Raw genomic sequence first — 27875 nt, 5'->3', positions numbered from 1 at the left:
GTGCGATCTTGGCTCACCACAACCTCTGCCTCCTGGGTTCAGGTAATTCTCCTGCCTCAGTCTCCTGAGTAGCTGAGACTACAGACACACGCCACCATGCCCAGCTAATTTTTTGTAGTTTTTTTAGTAGAGACGGGGTTTCACCATGTTGACCAGGATGGTCTCAATCTCTTGACCTTGTGATCCACCCGCCTCGGCCTCCCAAAGTGCTGGGATTACAGGCTTGAGCCACCGCGCCCAGCCCAATATTACTGTTTTATAAATTGAAAATTTGTAACACACCTCTGCTATGCAAATGTCTCAGTTTTTCAAATAGCATGTGCTTACTTTGTGTTTCTGTGTCACATTTTGGTAATTTTCAGAATATTCAAACTTTTCATTATTATATTTTATGTTGATCTGTAATGGTGATCTCTGACGACACCATTATAATTATTTGGTCCACCAAGAGCTGTGTCCAAACAAGACTGCAAACCTAGTTGATAAATATTGCATGTATTCTGACTGCTCCACTGACCTGCTTTTTATCTCTCTCCCTCTCCTCAAGCCTCCATATTTCCTGAAACACAACAGTTTTGAAATTAGGCCAATTAATCACACTACAATGGCTTCTAAATGTTCAAGTGAAAGGAAAATTTACCTATCTCTCACTTTAAGTCAAAATCCAGAAAGGCCACTGACATCTAACCTAGTTCAATATTCCTGGAAGAAGGGAGTTAGGGCACTGCCTGAAAGCAGAAACCCAGCTGAGTGGTAGTGCACCAAGGTCCTACTCCTGGATCTGTTTAGTGATGACCCCATAAAGGTCACTCCTCTGATAGCTTCAGTTTTCTGACAGGTGAATCAGACAGATTAAAAGTTGGTCTTTGTCAGTTCTGACATCCTATGGCTGCCCAAAATCTCAACTGGAATTGTAATAATCCCCACATGTTGTGGGAGGGACCTAGTGGTAGGTAATTGAAGCATGGGTGTGGATTTTTCCCATCAAGTTCTTGTGATGTCACTAAGTCTCACAAGATCTGATGGTTTTATAAAGGGGAATTCCCCTTCACATGCCCTCTTGCCTGCCACCTTGTAAGATGTCCTTTTCTCCTCCTTTGCCTTCTGAAATTATTGTGAGGCCTCCCCAGCCATGTAAAACTGTGAGTCAGTTAAAAATCTTTCCATTATAAATTACCCAGTATCAGGTATGTTTTTACCAGCAGCATGAGAACAAATAAAGTAAATTGGTACCAGGTAGCAGGGCACTGTTGTAGGTACCCAAAAATGTGGAAGCAACTTTGAAATTGGGTAACAGGCAAAGGTTGGAACAGTTTGGAGGGCTTAGAAGAAAACAAAAAGATGTAGGAAAGTTTGGAACTTCATAGAGACTTGTTGAATGGCTTTGACCAAATGCTGATAGTGCTTTGGGCAATAAGGTTCAGGCCGAGGTGGTCTCAAATGAAGATGAGGAACATGTTGGGAAATGGAGCAAAGGTGACATTTGTCATACTCTGGCAAAGAGACTATGGCATTTTGTACCTGTCCTAGAGACTTGTGGAACTCTAACTTGAGAGAGATGATTTGGGGCATCTGGCAGAATAAATTTCTAAGCAGCAAAGTGTTCAAGATGTGATTTGGTGCTGTTAAAATAATTTAGTTTCATTTATTCACAAAGATAAGGTTTGGAATTGGAACTTATGTTTAAAATGGAAACAGAGTATAAACGTTTAGAAAATATGCAGCCTGATGATGCAATAGAAAAGAAAAACCCATTTTCTCATTAGAAATTCAAGCCTTCTGTAGAAATTTGCATAAGTTACAGGCAGCCAAATTTTAATTCCCATGACAATAGGAAAATGATTTCAGGGTGTGTCGGGGATCTTCCTGGCAGCCCCTCCCATCATAGAACTAGAGGCCTATGAGGGAAAAATGGTTTTGTGGGCTGAGCCAGCCCAGGGCCCCTCTGCTATGTGAAGCCTAAGGACTTGGTGCTCTACATCCCAGTCATTTTAACTATGGCTAAAAGGGGCCATGCAGCTCAAACTGTGGCTTCAGAGGGTGCAAGCCCCAGGCCTTGGCAGTTTCCTTGTGGTGTAGAGCCTGTGGGTGCACAGAAGTCAACAATCGAGGTCTGGGAACCTCTGCCTAGATTTCAGAAGACTTATGGATAAACCCAGATGTCCAGGAATAAGTTTGCTATAGGGAAGGGGACCTCATGGGGAACCTCTGCAAGGGCAGTATTAAAGGAAAATGTGGGGTCAGAGCCCACACAGAGTCTCTACTTAGGGGCACTGCATAGTGAAGCTGTGAAAAGAGGGCCACTGTCCTCCAGATACCAGAAAGGTAGATCCACTGACTGCTGTACCATGCACCTAGAAAAGCAGTAGACACTCAATGCCATCCCATGAAGACAGGCAGGAGGGGGCTGGACCCCACAAAGCCACAGAGGCAGAAGTGCCTGAGGCTTTTGGAGGCCAAATCTTGTACCAGCATAACCTGGATATGAGACGTGGAGTCAAAGGAGATCATTTTAGAGTTTTACGATTTGGCTGCTCCACTGAATTTTGGACTTGCATGGGGCTTGTAACCTCTTTGTTTTGGCCAGTTTCTCTCATTTGGAACAGATCTATTTACACAATGCCTATACCCTCATTACATCTAGGAAGTAACCAACTTGCTTTTGATTTTACAGGCTCACAGGCAGAAGGTATTGCCCCATCTCAGATGAGACTTTGGACTTTTTGGTTAATGCTGGAATGAGTTAGTTAAGATTTTGTGGAACTGTTGGAAGGCATAATTGGTTTTGAAATGTGAGGACATGAGATTTGGGAGGGGCTAAGGACACAATCATATGGTGTCTCTATTTCCCCACCGAAACCTCACCTTGAATTATAATAATCCTCACATGTCATGGGAGGGAACCAGTGGGAGATAACTGAATCACAGGCGCAGGTTTTTCTCCTGCTGTCGTAATGATGTGATTGTCTCACGAGATCTCATGGTTTTATAAAGGGGAATTCTCCTGCACATGCTCTCTTGCTTGCCACCATCTAAGACATGACTTTGCTGTTCCGTTATATTCCACTATGATTGTGAGGCCTTTCCAGCCATGAGGAACTGTGAGCCAATTAAACCTCTTTCCTTTATAAGTTACCCAGTCTTGGGTATGTAATTATTAGCACCATAAAAAAAGACAAATACAATGGCTGACTATGGACATCAGATTTCAATTCTTCTCCAAAAGAATATCAAAGTTACTCATGAATGGTAAAGTCTGAAAAAAATAAAAAAAAAAAACAAATAAAATAAAATAACTGAAGGAAGACAGCTAGAAGCTGTATGAGTGCCCATGGGAAACAGCTGGGCACAGAAGAAAAAAGTCAAAAGAGTCTATCAGAGATCAATCCCAGAGAAACTCAGATCCCCATGGAAAGGATAGGTAGAGGTGCTTTTCTGCTGCCTTAACCACTGTGAGAATCTGATGGCCACTAAACTGGTTGGGCCCAATGTGTCATTTTGACCCAGAACATTAACACTGATGGTGGCAACTTAGTGAATTCCCAAGAACAGAAAACCAGGTAGCCAGATGTGTGCACACACTCCTCTCAGACCCAAACTGAGACAGCTGCTGCCATACTTATTATTCCCACATAGTGGGACACTGCTGTGCCCAGGGTCTATCTGCCTTTGAGTCATCACACCACCAGATCCCCCACAAACATAGCCCACAACTCACTCTCACTTTGGCAAGCACAGAGGACCAGTGGGTACCTGGGTACCTGGGGAGCCCCGGGAGATAAAACCCTCTACGTAAGCTCTCCCTAAGTGAGGGAAGAACACAGCCTGCCAAATCCCCCTAAGGACAAAGAAAATGTGGGCATACTACCAATCAACAAAGGAGAAAGCAACAGCTCCCAGAAATGAACATGGAGAGGGTGGCTTCCCTTGCCTCCTCCTTATACATGGGTACACATCTAACAATGATTCTTCTTGCTGGGGGCTGGCACATTTACACTTGGAGAAAGTGTTTTTCATGCTTTTTAGTGAGTCCATGCTGCTTAGGCTTATATGAAGAATGTGGCCCAATTCCCCTTCTCTACACAGAGTAGCAGCATCCCTGCAATAGAGGATGGATACCTCACAGAGTTGCCTGCTCTAGGCTGAAGCAAGAGGTTCTGTACCATGCCCATTTTACTGGTAGCCATAAGAGGAGGATAGCTGTGACCCCCACCTGCACTGTGGCTGGGAAATAAAGGAAAAATTCTTTATAAACTGGTTGTCATGAGCCCTGTGATGGGACATAATAGGGAAGCAGATTGCATTTCTGCTGGCTCAGGAAAAGAAGCCAGTTCCTGACTTCTTCCCTTGAGAGCTCAGGGCAACCCAAAATTATCTTTTACTGCCACCCTCCCAATGGTGCTTCCATTGATCATCAGCCTAAGGGTGAGCCAGCTCTTAATCCTAAGCACCATCAACTGGACTTCAGCCTGAACTGTACCCCAAAATAAAAACCCTACTGCCAGAAAAGCTTAGTGCTACTCCATGAATTAGCTTCCTGAGACTTCTGTACACTCAGCTCTACAGGAGATACTGTGTTCATGCATATATCCAGTATGTTGCTGCAATATGCAACATCTGAGCAAACCACTGTAAAAAAGCTATCCACAACCTGGAGAACACATACAGAGCCTTAGCCAACTAAAAGCATCCAAACATGAAACCAAATAATCATATGCAACATATGTCAGTTATAACCTCAAGAAAGAATTTTAAAATGTATAAAAGACTCATCTAAATTATAGCAAATTCAAAAATAAGAAGCAAAATGTTCCACAGATTAGAAGGAATAACATAAGAAGTCTGGCAGTACAAAAAGCCAGAGCATCTTGACACTTTCAAATTATCATACTAAATTTTTAGCAATGTATCTTAACTAACCTGAAAAGTCTGAAATGACAGACAGGAAATTCAAATTGTGGATTGCAAAGAAACTCAATGAGATCCAATAAAAAGTTGAAATCTAACAGAAAGAAACAAGAAAAATGATCCAGAGTATGAAGGACAAGATGGCTATATTTGAAAAAAAAAAAAAAAAATAGAACTTCTGGTATTGAACACTTCCTTAAAAAGTTTTCAAAATACAGCTGGAAGCTTTAACAATAGGCTGGACCAAGAAGAATGAATTTCAGAGCTTAAAGACCACTTCTACATATTAACTCCATCAGAAAATTTTTTTTAAATGAAAAATGAACAAAGACTCAGAGGAATATGGGATTATGTAAAGTGACCAAATCTATGATTTATTGGCGTTCCTGAAAAAGAAGAAGAAAATGTAAGCAATTTGGAAAACACAGTTGAGGAAATATTTCACTAAAACTTCCCTAACCTAGCTAGAGGGGTAACATCCCAATAGAAGACATTCAGAGAACACCCACAAGATACTATACAAAATGACCATCCTCAATGCATATAATCATCAGACAAACAGCATATTTCTCAGCAGAAACTTTGCAATCCAAAAAAGAATATGGATCTATTTTTGGCCTTTTTTGAGGAAAAACATGACAAAAAAAAAATCATATGCTGCCAAACTAAACTTCATAAGCAAAGGAGAAATAAAATCTTTTCAGACAAGCAAATGCTAAAGGAATTTGCCACCACTGGACCAGCCTTACAAGAAGCGCTCAAAGCAGTTCTAAACATAGAAACAATAGAATACCATCACATAAGAGCACATAACACAAAGTGTGCAGATCCTACATAGGAATTACATAATTCAGACCACAAAGCAACTAACTACACTATGAAGGGTATTAGACCTCACATATAAATATAAATATTGAATGTAAATGGGCTAAATGTTCTACTTAAAACCATAGGGTGGTGAATTAGGTTTTATTTATTTCTTTCTTTTTTAAAAAAACAAAGAAATACAACCCCCTGCTGCATTTGAGAGACCCATCTCATGTGTAATGATATCTACAGGCTCAAAGTAAAGGGATGAATAAAAATCTATTATGCAAATGGAAAACAAAAAAGAGCATCTGTGGCTATTTCCTATATTATATAAAACATACTTTAAAACAAGAACAGAAAAAAAAAAGACAAAGAAAGGCACTTACAATGATAAAGGTTTAAAATCAACAAGATTTAATTATCTTAAATATATATATGCCCAACATTGGAGCACAAAGATTTCTAAACAAATACTACTAGACCTAAGAAAAGTGATACACATGCATACAATAATAGTGGGGGACTTCAACATCCTGCTGACATCTCTAGACATATCATCAAGGCAGAAAACTAACAAGGAACCTGAATTGCATTGGATGCTTGACCAGTTGGATCTAATAGGCATCTACAGAATACCCAAGTACCACAGAATATACATTTTTCTTATCTGTACAAGAAACACTCTAAAATAGACCACACACTTGATCATAGAGCAAGTCTCAATAAATTTAACAAATCACAAACATATCAAGCATCTTCTTGGACCACCACAGAATAAAATTAAAAATCATTACCAAGAAGAACTCTCAAAAATCCCAATTATCCGGAAGCTAACTTGCTACTGAATGACTTTTGGATAAACAACAAAACTAAGACAGAAATTTTAAAAAAGCGTTTGAAACAAAGAAAAATAGATACAACATACCAAACTACTGAAATACAGCAAAAGCAGTGTTAAGAGGAAATTTTATAGCACTAAATGCCTATATCAAAAATATAGAAAGATCTCAAATTACCAACCTAACATTGCATCTAAAGGAAATAGAAAAACAAGAGCAAGTCAAACCCAAAGGTAGAAGAAATACAAAAATCAGAGTTGAACTAAGTAAAATAGAGATCAAAATTAAAACTTTCAAAGCATCAACAGAATTAAAAGTTTGTTCATTGAAAGAATAAACAAAATTTATATACTGCTAGTTAGATTAATCAAGAAAATACTGAGAAGATTCAAATGAGCACAATTAGGAATGACAGTTAAAATTATAACTGATAGCATAGAAATATAAAAAATTCTCAAAGACTGCTATGAACATTTCTATGCACACAAACTAAAAAAAACCAAAGAAATGAAGACATTTCTAGAAACATGCAACCTCTTAACATTGAACCAAGAAGAAATGGAATTCCTGAAAAGACCAATATTGTTTCTAAACTGAAACAATAAACATTTACCAACCAAAAAAAAGAAAAAAAAGATGTGGACTAGACAAATTCAGAGCAAAATTCTATCAGATGTGTAAAGAGCTGATATCAATATTGCTGAAACTATTCCCAAAAAATTCAAAGGATTCTCCTCAACTCATTCAACAAAACCAGTATCATCCTGATACAAAAATCTGTCAAGGACACAACAAAAGAGGAAAGCTATAGGCTAATATCCCTGATAAACACAGACACAAAAATTCTCAACGAAATACTGCCAAACCAAATTCAGTAGCACAGGAAAAAGATAATTTATTATGATCAAAATGAGTTTTATTCCAGGGATGCAAGAGTGATTCACCACATAAATATAACTAAAAACAAAAACCATGTGATTATCAAACTATCCACAACATCCCCCTTACCTAAAGCATACTCTGGAGACAGTCCCTAACTCTCTTCAATTTTATGAAGGCCAGGAGAGGTGAAGAAACTACAGAATACAGGTTTGAAGCTAGAAGAGGTTTAAAGAAAGAAGCCATCTCCATAACATAAAATGCAAGGTTAAGCAGCAGTGCTTTCATAAAACCTACAGCAAATTATCCAGAAGAATTAGTTAAGATCATTCATGAAGGTGGCTACACTAAACAGCAGATATTCAGTATACACATGACAGCCTTCCATTGGAAGCAAACAGTATCTAGGAAGTTCATAGCTACAAGGAAGTCACTGCCTCATTTCAAATCTCCAAAGGACTGGCAGATTCTTTTGTTAGGAGCTTATGAAACTAGTGACATTACCAATGCTCCTTTACCATTCTGAAAATTCTAAGGCCCTTAAACATTATGCTAAATCTACTCTGTCTGTGCTCTATAAATAGCACAACAAAGCCTAGATAAAGACATATCTGTTTTCAGCATGGTTTACTGAATATTTTAAGCCTACTGTTGAGATCTACTGCACAGACAAAAATACTCCTTTCTAAATATTACTGTTCATTGACAATGCACCCGGTTACCAGGAGCTCTGAGGTAGACGTACAAGATTAAGGACGTTTTCACGCCTGTCAACACATCAATTCTGCAAGCCATGGGTCAAGAAGTAATTTGGACTTTTGTATCTTAATATTTAAGAAACAGGGTTTGTAAGTCTATGCTTGCCATAGATAGTGATTCCACTGACACATCTTTAAAAAGTCAGTTGAAAAACCTTAGGAAATAATTCCCCATTCTATTTACCATTAGGAATATTTGTGATTCCTGGTAATGTTAACAGGATTTTGGAAGAAGTTGATTACAGTCCTCATGGATGACTTCAGGGGTTCAAAATTTAAGTGCAGAAAATAAACTGCAGAGGTAGTGGAAACAGCAAGTGAACTAAAATTAGAATTTGAACCTGAAGATGTGACTGCATTGCTGTAATTTCATGATAAGTCTTGAATAGTTAAAAATGTTACTTCTAATCAATGAGCAAAGAAAGTAGTTTCTTGAATAGAAATCTACTCCTGGTGAAGATGCTGTGAACACTGTTGAAGTGACAACTAATAATTCAGAATATTACATACATTTTATTGATAAAGCACAGTATGAAATGATTGACTCCAATTTTGAGAAAGTGCTAATTGTGCATAAAATGTTATCCAACAGCATTGAATACTGCAGAGAAATCTTTCATTAAAAGAAGAATCAATTAATATGGCAAACTTCATTACTTTCTCATAATAGGAAATTGTCACAGCCATTCCAAACTTCAGCAACTACCACCCTAATCAGTCAAGAGCTATTAACACTGAGGCAGGACCTTCCAACACCAATAATACCACTACACACTGAAGGCTCAGGTAATTGTTATTTTCTAGATAGGAAATATATTTTAATTATGTTATATACATTTATTTTTTTAGACATAATGTTATTGCACTTAACAGATGAGGGTATAGTGTAAACATATTTTTCTATACACTGGGAAACCAAAAAGTTCATGCAATTTGCTTTATTGTGATTAACTTTATCACAGTGGGATATTAACTTTATCACGGTGGTCTAGAACCAAACCCACAATATCTCCAAGGTATGCCTGTGTATGAAACACTCAACCACCTTATCAGTTACTTAATTGTATTACTGCGAACCTCAAGTGAACACTGAATGCTGCCCACTCACCATACTGCATTTGTTTATTCCATTCTCTACTATACTTGAAATAATTTTATACTCTTTCCACAAACATTAATCACGTCCTCCTCTGTCCTGCTCTCAAGTGACAACATTATTTCCTACTTTCCCAAGATAACGAAGCAGAAGATTTCAAAAAATGTCAACTACCACTTTTGTCCACCACCTAACATCATCAATTCTCCATTCCCTTCAAAACTGTTCATTTGGCATTCTTGCACATCTAAAGTAATGGATGCTATGGTTTTAATTTGTTCCCCAAAGTTCATGCATTGGAAACTTGATTCTTAATGCAACTATGTTGAGAGATGATGCCTAACAAGAGATTACTGGGTCATCAAGGCTCTGTTTAATGTCATTATGAGAGCAGGTAAGTTATTGTGAGGGTGTGTTGTTATAAAGCAAGTCCATTTCCTGTTACCCCTTACCTCGTAAGTTAGTCTTAGGTGCTAACTTTCACTTTCTACTCTTTCATCATTAAACAAAACTCACTAGATATTGAACTGTGCTCTTGGACTTTCCAGCCTCCAGAATCATGAGCTGTAGAAACTTCTGTTCTTTATAAATTACCCAATCTGTAGTGCTCTGTTATAAAAGCAGAAATGGAACTAATACAATGACAAGCCCACACTGTCTGTTGATTAGTCTCAAAACCCTGAAGTCATTTGACAGTTTCTGCCTTTCTCACATCTTGCACTGTCTTCTTCAAGATATCTTATTTTCAAAACACAGACAGATTGTGACCCCTAATTATCATCTCAGCTTCCAGCAGCTCATTCTCTCACTGGATTACTAAAACAACATTCAGCATATTTTCATGCTTCTATCCTCCTTCCATGGATTGTATTTTCAATTCAGCTTCTATAGATGTTCTTATATAAATCTTCCTTGGACTCTATGAATTGACCCAGTTTCTGCCTAATAAAGTCTTTCTGTTCTTTATCTTTTCTTTTGATGAACTGAAATAAGTTATTTCTTTCAAGCAGCTGTCTCACTGAGGTCTTTTAGTATTTATTCAAAAGGTTGTTCTATTTTATTTCTCTAGTTCTAACTTGCCTGCACACATTTCTAGAAAAAAATGTTTTATTATGAGTTTTACAACATTGCAGGCCTTCAGCTATGTTTTCATAATCAGTAGAAAGTACTTTTTTAATTTTCACCAATATCAAGTACAAGTTGTATACAAATAAAAACTTAATCTTAATTTTTCCCTTTGGTAAAATTTGTTTTTATTATTTGACTTTTATTTTAGGTTCAGGGGTACATCTGATTTGTTAAATGGGTAAATTGTGTGTTGCTGGGTTTTGCTGTATGAATGATCTTGTCACCTAGTGAGCACAATACCCAACAGTTTTTCAACCATTCCCTCCCACCTTCTCTGCTCCAGCAAGTAGTCCCCAGTGTCTACTGTTCTCATTGTTGTGCTCACAGATACTCAATGTTTGGCTCCACTTATAAGTGAGAACATACAGTATTTGGTTTTCAGTTCCAGCATTAATTTACTTAGGATAATTTCCTCTAGATGTGTCCATTTTGCTGCAAAGGATGTGATTTTGCTCTTTTTTAAGACTCCATAGTATTCCATGTTGTATCTCTATCATATTTTCCTTATCAAGTCCATAAATGATGGGTATCTAGGTTGATTAGATGAATTTGCTATTGCGAATAATGATACCATGAACATGAGTTCATGCATCTTTTTCACAGAATAATTTATTTTTCTTTAAGTATAAACACAATGCTGGAGTTGCTGGGTCAAATGGTAGTTATAAGATCTTTGAGAAATTTTCAAACCGCTTTTCACAGTTGCTGAACTAATTTACATTCCCACTAATAGCATTCCCTTTTCTTTGAAACTTTGCCAACATCTGTTATTTTTTGACATTTTAATAATGGCAGTTCGGACTCGTGAAATTGTTTTGATTTGCATTTCTCTAATGATTAGTGGTGTTGAGTATTTTTTTCATATATTTTTTGGCTGCATGTGTGTCTTCTTTTGAGAAATGTCTGTTCATATCCTTTGTCCTTTATTTAATGAGGTCAATTGGTTTTTGCTTATTGTATTGTTTATGTTTCTTACAGATTCTAGACTGTTGGATGCAGTTTGCAAAATTTTTTTATTGCATTTTAGGTTTTGGGGTACATCTGAAGAACATGCAAGATTGTCGCATAGGTACACACATGGCAGCGTGACTTGCTGCCTTCCTCCCCTTCACCTATACCTGGCATTTCTCCCCATGCTATCTCTCCCCAACTCCCCACCCCCCCGACCCTCCCCTATTTCAGTTATCCCATTCTGTAGGTTGTCTGTTTACTCTGTTGAGAGATTCTTTTGCTGTGCAGGAGCTCTTTCATTTATTTAGTTCCCATCGTTCTGGGGGACTTAATCGTAAATTCTTTGCCAAGGCTTATGTCCAGAAAGGTATTTCCTAGGCTTTCTTCTAAGATTTTTTATAGTTTTATGTCATACAGTTAAGTCTTTAATGAATATTGAGTTACTTCTTGTATAATGGTAAGTTTCAAACTTCTGCATATGGCTAGCAAGTGATCTCAGCACCATTTCCTGAATAGGGTATCTTTTCTTCATTGTTCATTTTTGTCAGTTTTGTCAAAAATCAGTTGGTTGTAGATATGTGACTGTATTTATGAGTTCTCTGCCCTGTTCCATTGGCTTGTCCGTTTTTGTATCAGTACTGCCATTTTGCTTACTGTAGCCTTGTAGTATAGTTTGAAGTTGGGTAGTGAGATGCCTCTGACTTTGTTCTTTGTGCTTAGGACTGTTCAGTCATTTCGGCTATTTTTTGGTTCCATGTGAATCTTAGAATAGTTTTTTTTGTTGTTGTTGTTGTTTTTCTTTTTCTATTTCTGTGAAAAATGATGTTGGTAGACAGGAATACCACTGAGTCTGTAATTTGCTTTCAGTGGTATGGTCACTATAACAATATTGATTCTTTCTATTCATGAGTAGGTTTTTTACTTGCTTATGTTGTTTCTGATTTCTTTCAGCAGGATTTAGTAATTCTCACTGTAGAAATCTTTTACCACACTGGTTGACTGTATTTGTATTTTATTCTTTGTGTGGCTAGTGTAAGTGAGATTATGTTCTTGATTTGGTTCTCAGCTTGAATGTTATTGATGTGTAGAAATGGTACTGATTTTTGTATCCTAAACTTTACTGAAGTCCTTTGTCAGTTCTAGAAGCCTTTTGGGAGAATCTTCGGGTTTTCTAGGTAGTCTACCATAGTCTGCCAACAACAACAAAAAAAGATAATTTAACTTTCTCCTTTTCTATCTGGATCTATTTTATTCTTTCTCTTGTCTGATTACTCTGGCTAGGACTTTCTGTATTATGTTGAATAGGAGTGGTTGGAGTGGGCATCCTTATTTTGTTCAAGTTCTCCAGGGTAATGCTTCCAGCTTTTGTCCCTTCAGTATGATATTGGTTGTGGGATTTTCCTAGATGGCTCTTATTATTTTGAGGTATGTAGTTTCAATGCCCAATTTGCTGAATATTCTTAACATGAAGAGATATTAAATTTTATCAAAAGCATTTTATGTGTCTATTGTCATGAGTATGTTTTTACAAGATTCTGTTTATGTAATGAATCACACTTATTAATTTGTGTATGTTGAACCAACCTTGCAACCTAGAAATGAAGCTTACTTGACCATGGTAAAATAACTTTTTTATGTGCTGCTGGATATGGTTTGCTAGTATTTTGTTGAGGATTTTGTGTCTATATTCATCAAGAATATTAGCCTGACATTTTCATTTTTGTTGTGTCTCTACCGGGTTTTGGCACCAGAATGATGCTAGCTTTGTAGAATGAGTTAGGCAGGAGTCATTCTTCCTCAATTTTCTGGAATAAATATAGTAGTATTAGTACTAACTCTCCTTTGTACATCTGGTAGAATTCAGCTGTGAATCTATCTGGCCAAGGGTTTTTTATTTTTGCTTATTTGTTTGTTTGCTTTGGTTGGTAGGCTGTTTACTACTGATTCAATTTTGGAACTCATTATTGGTTGAGGATTTCAATTTCTCCCTGGTTTAATCTTGGAAAGTTGTTCGTTTCCAGCAATTTATCCATTTCTTCTAAGTCCTCTAGTCTCTGGGCATAAAGCTTTTCACATCTCTTGAAATGTGACAAATATTTATATTTTCCTTAGTAAATATTTACTGAATACTTAGCCTTTGCCAGTACCATGCTAGATTCTTGGAATATATTGGAGATATACATATGCGTTTGTGTGTGTGTGTGTGTGTATGTGTGCGTTGGTTTCAGTGTTTGATTATGTGATTTTTCTACTTTCATTTCTCTAGTTCTAGAGAATACATTGACTTACAATATAGTGGGACAGTTTTGTAAGAAAGATGTTTTACTCATTACGTAGATTATATAATAAATATTGAGATTCACATATTTCAGAGGGTAATACAGTATCATGAAAGCTGATTTTTTAACAGATGGCTTTTGATTTCCAAACTAAAAAGTGAATAGGACTTCATTAGGTACCAAGAGAAAGATGGGAAGGATGGTCACTATGGGCAGGGAACAAATAAATGACACTATATCAGAGAGATGGCATGGTATGTAGGCAGATGGTAAGTGACTGAATGTGAGAGGCTAGCTATTCTATATCTTATCTGTTCTCTAGCAGCCATTCAAAGCTAAGTTGCATAATGAAAGCTCTTCTTTGTTTCCTAATTTCTTTATTGTTTTCAGAGATAATAGCCTGCATTTCTTCTCTGAATATTTTTGTTATCTATTACATGTTATATTCATTTATTTCAGATTACAGCTTTAACACAGCAGTTTACTACATTCACAGTGAAACACATGGTCCTTCCCATAATCTTTACTGTTAATGCTAATAATTAGTCACATTCTCCTTAACGCATTCACTAAAATCTAGCACTTTAATCACTGCAAAAGGAGTGTCTACAAATAGCCCAAAGCCAAACAGAAAAGTTGTAAGGCACAACCATTTTAACTGATGAAGGGGACACAAGGGAAATGAAAGTCTCTTAAGTTATGAACAAGTTGTTTTCTCAGATCTCATTGTTTCTATCATTAATTTTAAAAGCATTAAGATTTAAGCTGTTATATTTGTATATTATAATTGCATTGTATATTATTATGTCATGTCATCTCAAACTATATATAAAACACCTACTTAGCATTTAAGTAGCATCTTAGCATCTAAGAGAGTAAAACTATGAATTCTCCCAGTAAAATAAATCTGTAGTTTGTTCTGTTTGCTCTGCATCTTCTGAAATGTGACATTTAAATGAACAAAATGTACACTAAATAAGAAACAAGAGGCAGAACTATAAAATGTTAATTAGAAAATAACAAACTCTTGGGCTCAATCACTGGCTCTGAATCTTATTATAAGTATAATCTCTGGTAAATCACTTACCACTTCTGCATGCTTTTAATGTGTAAAAAGAATAATCCTCTTCCTCATCGTCATCACTATAATGATATCATATAATTTTATACAGTAAACATTTTACATTGTGGCACCCATTACTTTTCCACTTTATGCATTTGGTCCTTTCACCCATACTTCTCTTCACCAAAATAATTTGATGAAGTTAAATCAAATAATGCAAAAATATCAGTTATCAATCAGTATATTTGTAAGATAGAACATATTTTGTTCATATTCAAAGATATAACATTCATAATAGTCTCTCTTATAAAGGAAATTAAATACTCATATATTTTTCTTTGCAGTGCACATTTTAACATGTCATAATATGTTTTGTTATTCAGCATGCCTATTATCAAAAGCCAAAATGCATGTGTTTATTTAAGTCAATTCCGAACGCTGTGTTATTTTTCAAAGATTTAATACTATTTAAGTCATAAATTTCTAATGAAGTGGCTTAAACATGATAGCCAAGAAGCATTTATTTTTAAACATTTTGCAAAATATACTTTTGTTCATCCTGTTGCAAATCTCAGAAGTTTTTAACCAATTGGAATACAAAAAATTATTGGGGCTTTTCTTGGTATAGTCTTTAATGTTACCCTTTTGAGAGTAATGTGGATTCCTTTTTTTCAGTTATATTCCATTGAAGTACTCTATTTATGAATTACATTAAAAACACTGGAGTAATAAAAGATACTGAGAAATAATATGTATTTTACCTTGGAGTCTCTTAAACATCATCCTTAAAGTCCCTATATCATGAGCAACTTTAATAGTTAACATATTTAAAAAAAAATACACAAGAAGGCCAAATGTGATGGCTCACCTCTGTAATCCCAACACTTTGGGAGGCCAAGGTGGTCCAATTTCCAGAGCCCAGGAGTTGGAGGCCAGCCTAGGCAACATGGCAAAACCTTGCCTCTACAAAAATTAACAAATTAGCTGGGTGAGGTGACATGTGCCAGTAGTTCCAGCTACTCAGGAGCATGAGGTAAGAGAATGGCTTAAGTCTGGGAGGTTGAGGCAGCACTGAACTGTGATTGTGCAACTGCACTCCAGCCTGGGTGACAGTGTAAAAACCTGTCTAAAAACAATGCTACCAGAAAATGAATTAAAAAAATAGAAAATGTACTGTATTAATACATAAATCTTAGATAATACAAAATCCAATTCTTGATACAAGATGTAGCCAAAATTGAAAATTTTAAGACATGATAAGTTTGAGGGCCCATCCAGCTGTATGATAAACATGTCTGTTGTTTTAATATTCAACTGAAGTAAAACTGCTACTGTTTGAAGGTATGCTTGTTTAAAGTCCTGTTGGCTTGTAAAATAGAACAAAAACAAAAACAATTAAAAACAACAAAATATCTCTTTTTGTATTATACATTGTGACATGTATGTAGTGCTTTATTCCTTTTTGTCAAATATATTATGGAGATTTAGTAAAATGACACTTCAGTATTTTCCTGTTCCCTATGACTTTTCTTCCACCCTTATCCATTAGAAGTCTTCCATGAATCTGATAGAGATCAAGTTGTAAATCAAACTTAATTGATAGGCACTATTAGAATCTCAAAATTGCATCCCTCCTTAGAGGACACTAAATGTTCTCTAATTAGGTCATGTCAATCATGGCTGTCTTCAAAATCATCCCAAGAAACATCTTAGCACTTATACAGTGAACAGTAATGCACCTCATAATGTTGTTTTCTTTTTTTATTTGGCATAAAAAAATCAGACTGTAAGTTAGTTATCAGGGGAAACTACCAAAATAATCAGACCAATGGTGCTGAAATAACTCTAGATTTTTGTTTTCTTCTTGCATCATGCCTATACACTCATAATTTTTTGTGTTCTTGAACATATATGTTCACAAACATATGAACTGCATACTCCTTAAAACTAAACGGACCTAAAAAAAAAGTTATACTGAAAATAATGCACACATTTTCCAACTGACTAATATAACTCAGTGATAGGTTAAATCTTCATCCAAGTGCAATATTCATATGCTTTTCAGAGCTTTATAAAATTAGCAACTTTTTACATGACTGAAAATAATCAAATATTGTTCATATTGCCTATTTCTAAAGAGGTACTTAAGTTGCTTATAACATTGTATTATAGTATAATTGGATTCTGTTTAAAAAATTTAGAAAATTATAATTTAAACATAATTATGTCATATGATTCCTGCTGTTTGTAATAAAGATTTTTATTACATGCATGGTTAATCTTTATTTTTAACATAAGCTTATAGTCCACAATGTAAAACAATTAATAACTAATACATTCTGGGACCTTTATCTCTTATGAAGACTTTCCAAATGGGTTGACTTTTTCTCCAAGGCTGATTAGAAATAATGTTAATTAATGGCTTTGCAATAATTAATTGAGAATCAAATTTTTCTTTCAGAAAACTTCTCCTCTGGAATTATCTTTCTTTAAATTACCTATGACTTTTTATATTTACATAAAAATACTTTTACTTTTCATTAGAATTAAGAAAACATTTCGGTAACTTGGGGATATCTGAATGATATAAAAGTCTATGAAGTAAAATCATAATGCCTCTATTTTGGACAATAAGACACATGCATTGCTCTAATTAAGTGTGCCAATTTAGAACTTATGTTTTTTATGAGTACATCATTTAATATACAACACTATATGTTTATTTTTTGCTACTATCCTGTAATAATATTTTTAGTATAATTTTAGCATAGTGATTATCTACAGTATTAATTTGAAATATGAAGCTTAACAGAATTAAAAGTCAAAATAAGAAAATAATTTCTCAAAACAATGATTGAAATATGAATTTATCATAACTGCTGAGTATGAAATATTAGTAATAAAACATGGGTGATATATTCTCTATACTTCTATACATTCAAGAGTTTTGCTCATAAATAAGTAAGCTGTGCAATTCTGTTGGATTTAATTTGCAAAGAAAAGCAAATAAAATATTTTTGTTTTTTTATCCTCTTATGCGTTCACATATCCCATTTGTTGAGGAAACATCTATTGGCAGCCACTTAGTGCCAAAAATTACAAACTGATACAACAGTATCTGATGACAAAAATATCAATAAAATTTCAAGAGGATTATCATTTTTTAAAGTCTGTTCTACATTCTTTTTTTCTAGCCAGGCTCTCCCACTAACCATCATAAGTCCCTACATGACCGTCTGCCTTTCGAATCCTGATATTGAGACTTGGATCATTTCTTTAAATATTTAAAAAGGAAAGATTGCCAAGGGATTATGTAGTTCATTGGGCAAGTAATTGATATGTATACTCTCAATCTCATGACTCTCTTAAAGTGATTTTCTATGTGTGACAAATTTATCAACTGTTTTTATTTTGAAAGCTAATGACTCTACACACATATTAAGAATACCTAATGGGACTCCTTTTGTGAAAATAAGCCTTTAGGTTATAAAGATGAAATATGGGGACAAGCTTCTGCATTTGCTGAACTGTTGATGACCTTTAATAATTGTGGTTACACTCCTCATTTTATTCTAGGTTCATTAAGCTCAGTATACTTTTAACGCATCACTCTCTCTAGCGTTTAGCAATTCATTTGTTCAACAAGGATTTGAGTGCCTACTCCAAGCTCTAGTTGGATAACTGACTAACCAGGATAAGCTATTTCCTTTAGTTGAGGCCATGAATTGAAATGTGTACTGACTTACAAAATATACTGTAAAATATTAAGTAGAATATAAAAGGAAAGAAAGAACCCATGTTTCAAAACTAAATGAAAGTGTCAGGTAGTATGCTTAAAATTTTTTTTGAACAAAATTATATGTTATCATGAATTTCCATGTATTGTACCAAATTTTAAAAATAAAAACAATTTTAAAATTCAACAAATCTGAAAAAGCAATAAAAATAATGTAGAGATGATCAGAAAAAGTCTACACATTTCTCTCTGCGCAGACTTTCCAAATGTATTGACTTTTCTACAGGGCTGATTAGAAATAATTTCAATTACATGGTTTTGCAATAACTAATTGAGAATCAAATTTTTTTATAGAAAACATTTCCTCTAGAATGACCTATTTTTCAATTACCATTGTCTCTATATTTGCATAAAATAACTTTTACTTTTCATGAGCTTTAAGAAAACAAAATAAGTGGGGTTGCCTTCTAAGTGCCACACACCCTTCCTAGAACTACAGATATATTAGTGAACAAAACAGCAAAACTCTTACTTCCTGATGCTTACATTTCGGTTATAGTAGATAGGCAGTACATGATAAATATAATAATTAAGTTATACTATATTAAGGAGTTGATGAATACCATGGGAGAAAATTTAGAAGACAGCTGTAGATAGGAAAATAAGGCTGGCCTGTGATCCCAGCACTTTGGCAGGCCAAGGTTTGCAGATCACCTAATGTCAGGAGTTCCGGACCAGCCTGGTCAACATGGCAAAACACTGTTTCTACTAAAAATACAAAAATTAGCCAGGGGTGTTGGCAGGCACCTGTAATCCCAGCTACTGAGGAGGCTGAGGCAGGAGAATCTCTTGATCCCAGGAGGTGGAGGTTGCAGTGAGGCAAGATTGCGCCACTGCCCTCCAGCCTGGGCAACAGAGCAAGACTCCATTTGAAAATAAATAAATAAGGCTGTTATGGAAAGAGGGTTTCAATAGTGTAAGATGGACAATATCAACTAAGACAAACATATTTATAGGTACCCAAAATAAACATCAGTGTGAACTACCTTATTTTTATTTTCTTCCCTTAATTCATTTTCCCCCCCTCATTCTTTCTGGATATCTCCAGAAATTCATTTTCCTTTATTTACATGCCTATGTACTGCCTATTAACGCACCTGATTTGGACCTACATACCCCAGGAAGTATATGTGTGCAACTTTTCCCACCTGATAACCCCCTACCAGCATTAGTTCAGCCTCATTTGAACTTCTACTAAAATCAGTAATAAAAATAATTTGTATCTTGACTCTAAGCAATTGCTTCCCATTCACTTTCTTTCTCTAATTTTTTCTGGGGCTTTCTTTCTCCATCACTCAGTATGTTGATATTATCAGCAGATTAATAAAATTTGACCCATGCCAACATAGCACTCTTTTGAGGCCTTTTCTCCTGTATAAAAAACGGAAGAATCTCTGAATACCAAAGACTAAGACATAAATCACCTTTTTTTTTGTCTACCAGTTATTCACTAACAAGTGAAACTGTAATTTTAAGTTTTGTATGGTAGAAATGCTCATGCGCATGGTGTGTGGGAAATAAGGAGGTTTATTCATGTAGTGCATACAATAATAGTTATGTATATAATACATCACAGTATTATCTATTTTATGTTAATGAGAGGTAACAAAACATTTCTTAATTCCAGATCCATGCTTTCAGCTATTCAATTTTTTTTAATGGTGAATTTCTTAGGCCTCACTGAAAAAAAAAAATTTTTTTTATGACTGAAATAATTTGAAATTTACCCTGATGTATAAAGGTTTAGTGGGAATTCATACTCCACAGTCACACTGCCACCTAATGGAGGAGGATAAAATGGAAATCAGACACTTGTTTCCCTTTCTTCAGTTCTTTATAATTCTTTGGTTGTTCATTTTTGTTTTCGGATTTTGTTTTTAAGAGGTTTTTGTTTGTTTGTTCTCTTCTTTGATAAAAGTAAGATTGTCCTGCTTCTGAGTTAATGATTATTGGTTAAAGGGTCCAATTACAACAGCTCAGCAGTTTACTGACCTACACTTTATCTCTCTTAAGGACTTAAAGTTAAAATCTTCCAGGATGTAACGTTCCAATTTTCTGAGGTTTCTGGTCATAGATTTGCAAATTGGAGATGAAAGTTGCTCTGGGCAACTTTCTACATTATCCTATTCTCCTTGCATTTCAGCAAACTTAATTTAGAAATGCTATATTTGGTTGCACTGAAAACAGTAATTACATTTAGTTATATGAATAATTCAAGTTTATGAGATTATTTTAAATAATACTAATAGCCTGTTGTTATTGAGAACGCTTCACTAAAATCATACTACCTATTTTACATTAATTATGTCATCTAGTTGTCAAAACACTCTGATTTTGTAATACTACTATCCTTTTTTTAGATTAGACATTAAAGCTTAAAAGGATCAAGGAAAGCTATCAAGCTCAAGAAACTAGTAAATATTTAATTCCAAAGTACAGATCATAATATTTCCCATGGTTCAACTCAACAAAAATTATGATATTACTAAATATGTTAATCTCACAGTTGTTAAAATACAGTCTTACATTTATATTCTAACTTCTAATTTAACCTTTGTAACTAGCTTCCCTCTATATCTATCCAAACTAGAAGAAGACAAATAGACCATAAACATTCGATTTAAGATAAATGTCTAAAAGCCTCTCGACAATTTTTTAATTAATAAACATAATAACATCTATAAGAAAATATGTATCAGAGGAATATCCTGTATCTGTGGTATGAGATAGAATTTTTTAAATCAAAAATAATAAATTATTGCCCATGTGTGGTTCACCTTAAAAAAATGATAACATCTCTAGTCAGAAAGTATGATAGGAACTGATCCCCTTAGTATATAAAACCAAGTTTCAAAAGGTATGACCAAAAAGTTAAACCTTTTGTATCCTTTCTGTCTGTGGATGCCATTGAGAAAGCACTGTCTCTTTTCCACTGCTGTCATGTCTGTTGGAATTTCCTAAAGGGCCTTAACAGCTACAGAAGCCTTCATCAGAGAGTTGAACTTTGAACAACCCATGAGTCTGAGGAGCCATTCTGAGCAAAGCAGAATGCTCAAGGACCATGTGGTATGAGAGAGTCAAAAGCAAGAACTCCAGGGGCTTTGTGTTTGTCACGTATGCCACTGTGGAGGAGGCAGATGCAGCCATGAATGCAAAGCCACTCAAAGTGGATGGAAGAGTTGTGCAGCCAAAGAGAGCTGCTGCCCTAAGATAAAATTCTCAAAGATCAGGTGTCCACTTAACTGGGAAAAAAGATCTTTGTGATCTAGAAGCAGAAATACTGTTCAAGCCAGTAATTCCATTACTGGGTATGTACTCAAAGGAGTATAAGTCATTCTATTATAATGATACATGCATGTGTATGTTCATTGCAGCACTATACACAATAGCAAAGACATGGAATCAACCCAAATGCTCATCAATTATAGAATGGAAGAAGAAAATGTGGTATATATACAACATGGAATACTATGCAGCCATAAAAAGGAAAGAGATCATGTTCTTTGCAGGTACATGGATGGAACTGGAAGCCATTCTTCTCAGCAAACTAACACAGGGACAGAAAACCAAACACCAAATGTTCTCACTCTTAGTGGGAGCTGAACAATGAGAACATATGGACACATGGAGGGGAACAATGTACACTGGGGCCTATTGGGGGTGGGGAGGGCATCAGCAAGAATAGCTAATGGATGCTGGGCTTAATACACAGGTGATGGGTTGATATGTGCAGCAAACCACCATGGCACTTGTGAAACAAATCTGCACATCCTCTACATATACTCCAGAACTTAAAATAAAAGTTGAGGAAAAAACAACATTCAATATGCAAAAAAAACCAATCTAGGAATATAAGACCTTTATGAAATCATAAGTAGACTGAAGGACAATAAAGGATACAATAATCAGAAACATCTATAGTGCTTATAAGTGGGAGGACTCGCTATCATGAATATTTCTCTTAGTTTTGATAAATAAATTTGATGTAAAAAGATCTTTGTTGGTGGCCACTAAAGAACATCAGTCACCTAAGAGATTGCTTTGAACAGGATGGGAAAAATGGAATTGATTGCAAGGATAACTGACCAGGGTAATGGCAAGAAAAGGGGTTTGCTCTTGTACCTTTTGATGACCTTAACTCTTTGGATAAGACTGTTCTTCAGAAATACCATCCTGTGAGTGGTCACAACCGTGAAGAAAAGCCCCATGAAACCAAGAGATAGCTGGTGCTTTAACCAGCCAAACAGGTCAAAATGGTTCTGAAATTTTTGTTGAAGTGGTCGTGGAGGTGTTCTTGGTGGATATAACAACTCTGGTTATCAAGGAAACTTCAGTGGTACAGGTGGCTTTGGTGGCAGCCATGGCGATGTTGGATACAGTGACAGTCAGCTTGGCTGTAACGGAGTTAGTAATGATGAGAGTAGTTTTGGAGGTGGTGGAAGCTATGATGATTTTGGCAATTACAATAACCAATCTTCAAATTTTGGACTCATGAAGGGCAGAAACTTTGGAGGCAGAAACTCTGACCCCTATGATGGTGGAAGGTAATATTATACTTTGCCAAACAATGAAACCAGGGTGACTATGATGGTTTCAGTAGCAGCAGCAGCTATGGCAGTGGCAGAAGATTGTAATTATTGCCAGAAAACAAGCTGAGCAGGAGAGGAGGGCCAGAGAAGTGACAGGGAAGCTGCAAGTTACAACAGATTTGTGGACTCAGCAAAGCACAGTGCTGGCAGGAACTCACTGCTACAAAGAAGACATGTTTTAGACAATACTCATGTGTATGGGGAAAAAAAAAATTCAAGCACTATATTTGTGACTAATTGTATAAGTTATTTTAGTTTCTGTTCTGTGGAAAGTGTAAAGCATTCCAACAAAGGGTTTTCATGTCTATTTTTTTTCCTCCCATGATGTTGATTGCTAAACACAGAAGTCTCATCATGATGCTGAATATATGTGTCCTGTTGTATAAAAACGGTAAGACTTTGTTTTCTACTTTTGACCATCGACTATTTTTCAGTATCAATTCAGAACATACAACTCCCAGAACTTAGTAAGGACAAAGATAAAAATATAATGTGATACACTGGTAAAATAGAAAATAGGTTAAAACTCTCAGATTAGTAATCAAGCTGACTTTATCTTGGTGAAATCTAAAAATTTCAAGAAAGAAAATAGTTTCAATAACCATTATAAATAAAAATGCAAATTACTTTAAGAAGCAGAAAACTCAAGTCTTGCTCCTTTCCACAAAAATAAGTGCTAGACATTAAGGATGAAATTTTATACCTGAGAATTGTAATTATTGATAAATTATCACTGAAGTAACAGAAAGGTATTTTTAAATATCTAAGAGCTCATAAATTAATGATACATGAAATGTAGGATGATGGGGACTGCTTCTACTTTGCCTGGGTTCTAAAGGAAGTAGCATATTTTAGGAAGAGCCAATTTTTGAAGCTAAGTTGGTAGAAGATACGAGAAATGTAACGTTCTATACTACAATGGTTCCAAAAAAGAAACAGTGAAAATAATATGAAACAACATACAACATGGCTATTCCATTAAGTATGATATTAGTTTTAATCTTCTTTGATGTACCTTATAAGATTGAGAAATTTCCTTTCTATTCTTATTTGCTGGCAGTTTTTTTCTTTTTTTTTTTTTTTATCAGCAGTGGACATTAAACTTCATCAAAAGTTTCCTCAACATCTATGGAGATACTTTTCTAATTTTTAAAATTCAGTTTGTTATTGTTTGGATAGCCCTTATTATATCCAAAAAATCTGATTTTCTAGGTGAAGAATATGGAATAAAAGGTTCATTAATGAGGCCAGTGGCACTGTCTAGCACATCTTTGATTAGCTTTGTGAAAATATTATTTAAGTTTTCCCCTTATTTCTCAAATCCAGTGGTGCCTACCCTAAACATATGAATGCACACACTTTTAGTGGTTTCTTTGTCCTTCCTGTTAGAGAGTGGCAGGTTCTCAAATATGCCAGAGTTGTTCTTAACTCCACCTGTGATCAGGGTTTAATTTTTGAAATACACACCTGGATTCATGGTACATGTAGGCAGTTTTATAATAGTTAAAAACTTAGCAATTATTAAAATATATTGTTAGGACATTTAGGGCTACAGGAAACTCTGTCTAAAGAAACAGTATTGCTTTAATAGAACTATTTTCCCATTTTAAACCAAAACTTCTCTCCTATTATATATTTTTTCTTAGAATGTGCCTATAATGTACAAAGAAGCAACGACTGTGTGGGGACCAAATATCATGCTGCCAGTCTATAAGGTTAATTAGAAGGGGGTAGAGGAAATTCATTGCCTATGCAATCAATTTCAGGTTTGGGAAGGAAAAATTTAAACACACATGCAAGAAAACTGCCCTTGAAATATTCAGTTGTGCCTATTATATTAATGATACCAAGTTTTACATGTGTGTGTGTGTGTGTGTATATATGTGTGTATATGTGTGTGTATGTGTGTATAGGGTGTACACACCCCTAAAACATTTTTGCCTTTTTCTTAATGTTGATATTTTTCTGTGTGTAAATTTCTATTATTTTTTAAAAAATTTAAAACATAATTTAAAATATTCAGGGAATTTTTTTAAAACATACTCAATTCTTATCTATCTTAAAGTATCCCTTACTGACAATGATTTATAGTCATCATCATCCTAGAATTTCATTTTAACACAAGTTTTCACCAAAAGGAGTTAAGCCAATGACATAATTTAAAAATTGAGTTTCAGAATATTTTATTGTGAATTCTATATGAGAAATAAGTTATTTCAGCAGCCTCTAAATAATTCAGCAGTATATAATAAGCATTTCTGCTTAGCATTTTTATTGTTGTTACTAAAGGCTAAGGTATTAATATTTATGTCATCTAAGCATGTATAATCATTAAAATGGGAAAAAATATTCTCTTTAGACAGATTATATTTTATTTTTAAAACTATAATGTACTCTTCAATCTACCATCATATTCAAGTTCTGTTATAGCATGTGGACAACAAGGCCAGAATCTTTTCATATATATTATCCAATTAAAGTAACCGGATAATATTAATCAGATATAACAAGTTCCTAGTATTCACAGCTATTGATGCAAATGTGACATTACTAAGTGTGGAAAAAACTGATGAAGCAATCTGTGACTATGCAAGAAATATTGTGGTAACATTTTTATTTCTTTGACTACGGCTGTACTTATTTTTTTTTACTGCATAAAACCTTTAAACTATTATTTCTTAAAAATTAAAACATTAACATATATAGTCTAAAAAAATCCAAACAAATATTGAAAAATTATTGTCTAAGCATATGTACTTTGCATTGTTAAGGGTTACAGATAAAGGCTTCTGGAAGGGATGATTTTATACTGTCTTTACATGGCCTGTGGCCAGAGGTCAGTATAAAATGATAACATTCTATTATAGAAAAAAAAAATCTGCAATCACTAAGCCACGTCCATGTTTATATAATTTTTTATTTTATGGCTTGAAAATACCCTTAGGAGGCAGTGCAATTTTTATCATATTCTTTTCTAGCACCTCACTTTCTATTAAAAGAAAAGAAAGAAAGAAAGCAATAATGAAATTGAGGACCAGGAATTTAGGATGTTGATGATAACATTTAGGCATCTCTACCATTCCTCAAATGTAATTCCTCTCTACTATCTTTTAAGCAGCATTTTTCAATCTTTGATGCATGATCCTTAGTTTTTCCATAAATGTTGCATTAATATTTATATAATAATATAAAATATACAAGTCATTTTTTAGCTTTTATTAAAGGATATTTACTTCATAAACTACTAATACTCCACTCCCCAAAGGTCAATTACTAGTATGTGACAGATCAGCGTTGTTAAGCATTCATACTCAAATTTCAAATCTGTGTGCCCCTGAACTTTACTGTAGATCCACATTTGTTTATTTGCTATGATGTCTAGCTGCCACACTATTACAAGCCCAAACATACTCATAAAATCAGGATGAAATTCCTTCAAACTTGGCATAGGATCCTAAGTTGTCTTGGGTTAGACATTGTTTATAATCTTGTTTAAATTAGAAAAGAAATAATTAGAAAGTTACTGAGCTCATGAAATCATCAGGCAACATGGAGAACCAGGCATAGAAAAAGACAGAGCCAAATTCTCTCTCATAAAAGACAGGAAATATAGACAGTTTAAGCAAAGCGTGGCCACTGAAATGACCATCTTCAATTATTGTCCCTCTAGTTTCATACTCAATAGCTCTTCTTCTATTTATAGTAATAGGCTCTTGTTTTTTTGTGGAAATTCTTCACCTAAAAAAAAAAATTAAACATTTCCCAGCCTTCCTTGTTTTTATTGTAACCTGTAACTATGCTCCAGCTAATTCTGTAACAATGGAAATGCTATAACGAATATGTTGAAAAAATTATTAAGGGGTACTGTCACAGCTATCTAGCATGTATCTGTTGTACTCCTCACCTTTTTCTATGCTACTACATGAAAGGCAAATGGGATGCCTGGAGTTCTTTCCCTGAACCTGAAAAATTATTGAGAATAGAAGCCATGTACTGGAGAAGGCATAGCAGAAGGAGAAAGAATCTGATGCCGGGGGTTTATAGAACCACCATGCCAGGTCCATTCTCTACCCCCAAACTATTTTGATTTGAAATATATATCCTTATATCTTTAATCCATCTTTCTTTCCAGTTGCCTTTTTTTTTTTTAAAGACTAGGAAAATGCATGTGCAGATTGGTTACATGGATATATTGGGCAGGTTTTCTGATATATATTTAAATCTATATCTGTTCAGGACTCAAGACTCCAAGAGACAAAGTCCAATTATTACAGATTTTGTTAAGTGTTATTTCTTTGTCTTGCTTATAATAAAAGCTCCTTTACAGTCCCAGTTAAACCAAACAGCATCGGGGACCGAGAACATATCAAATGAAATTGATGAAGTTGTCAGGTTCTTAACATAAGATGGGAATGGATGCTTCATAGGCCAAATAACAATCAACATCCACTACCCCTCACCCCCTCCCACACACACACACATGTGCACGCACACGTCTTTTTCAGGGAAACTGAAAAATTACACATTGTTATTTGAATGTTACCCCCAATTTATTTTAAAATGAAAGACAGGGAACTGATTAAATGAGACAGCCTTAGCATAATTTGATTGCCTAAGTGATCATTAGTCAAATACTTTGAAAGGAAACACCTAAGAAGGAATGTCTTGATTATGAGCAATGGTCTAGAATCAAATGGAGCTGGTTCCACATCACAGTTCAACTGTTTACTCAGTATTTATATAATTGATAAGCCATTTAAGTATCTTTAATATTATTAT

The 27875-nt window shown here is 34.9% G+C and overlaps 1 long non-coding RNA gene across 1 annotated transcript; it reads left to right on the top strand.

Annotated features, from left to right (window-relative positions):
• Positions 1–15559: 15559 nt before the first annotated feature.
• Positions 15560–19230, top strand: LOC116551205. The gene is made up of 2 exons (XR_004268769.1): positions 15560–15610; positions 19149–19230. It is a non-coding gene; the product is annotated as an uncharacterized LOC116551205 (long non-coding RNA).
• The last annotated feature ends 8645 nt before the right edge of the window (positions 19231–27875 follow it).

The sequence above is a fragment of the Sapajus apella genome, unplaced genomic scaffold (assembly GCF_009761245.1).
Source record: "Sapajus apella isolate SASKATOON/1434 unplaced genomic scaffold, GSC_monkey_1.0 scaffold9, whole genome shotgun sequence".
In the NCBI taxonomy this organism is placed as follows: Eukaryota; Metazoa; Chordata; class Mammalia; order Primates; family Cebidae; genus Sapajus; species Sapajus apella.
This window is presented reverse-complemented; position numbering and strand designations above follow the sequence as displayed.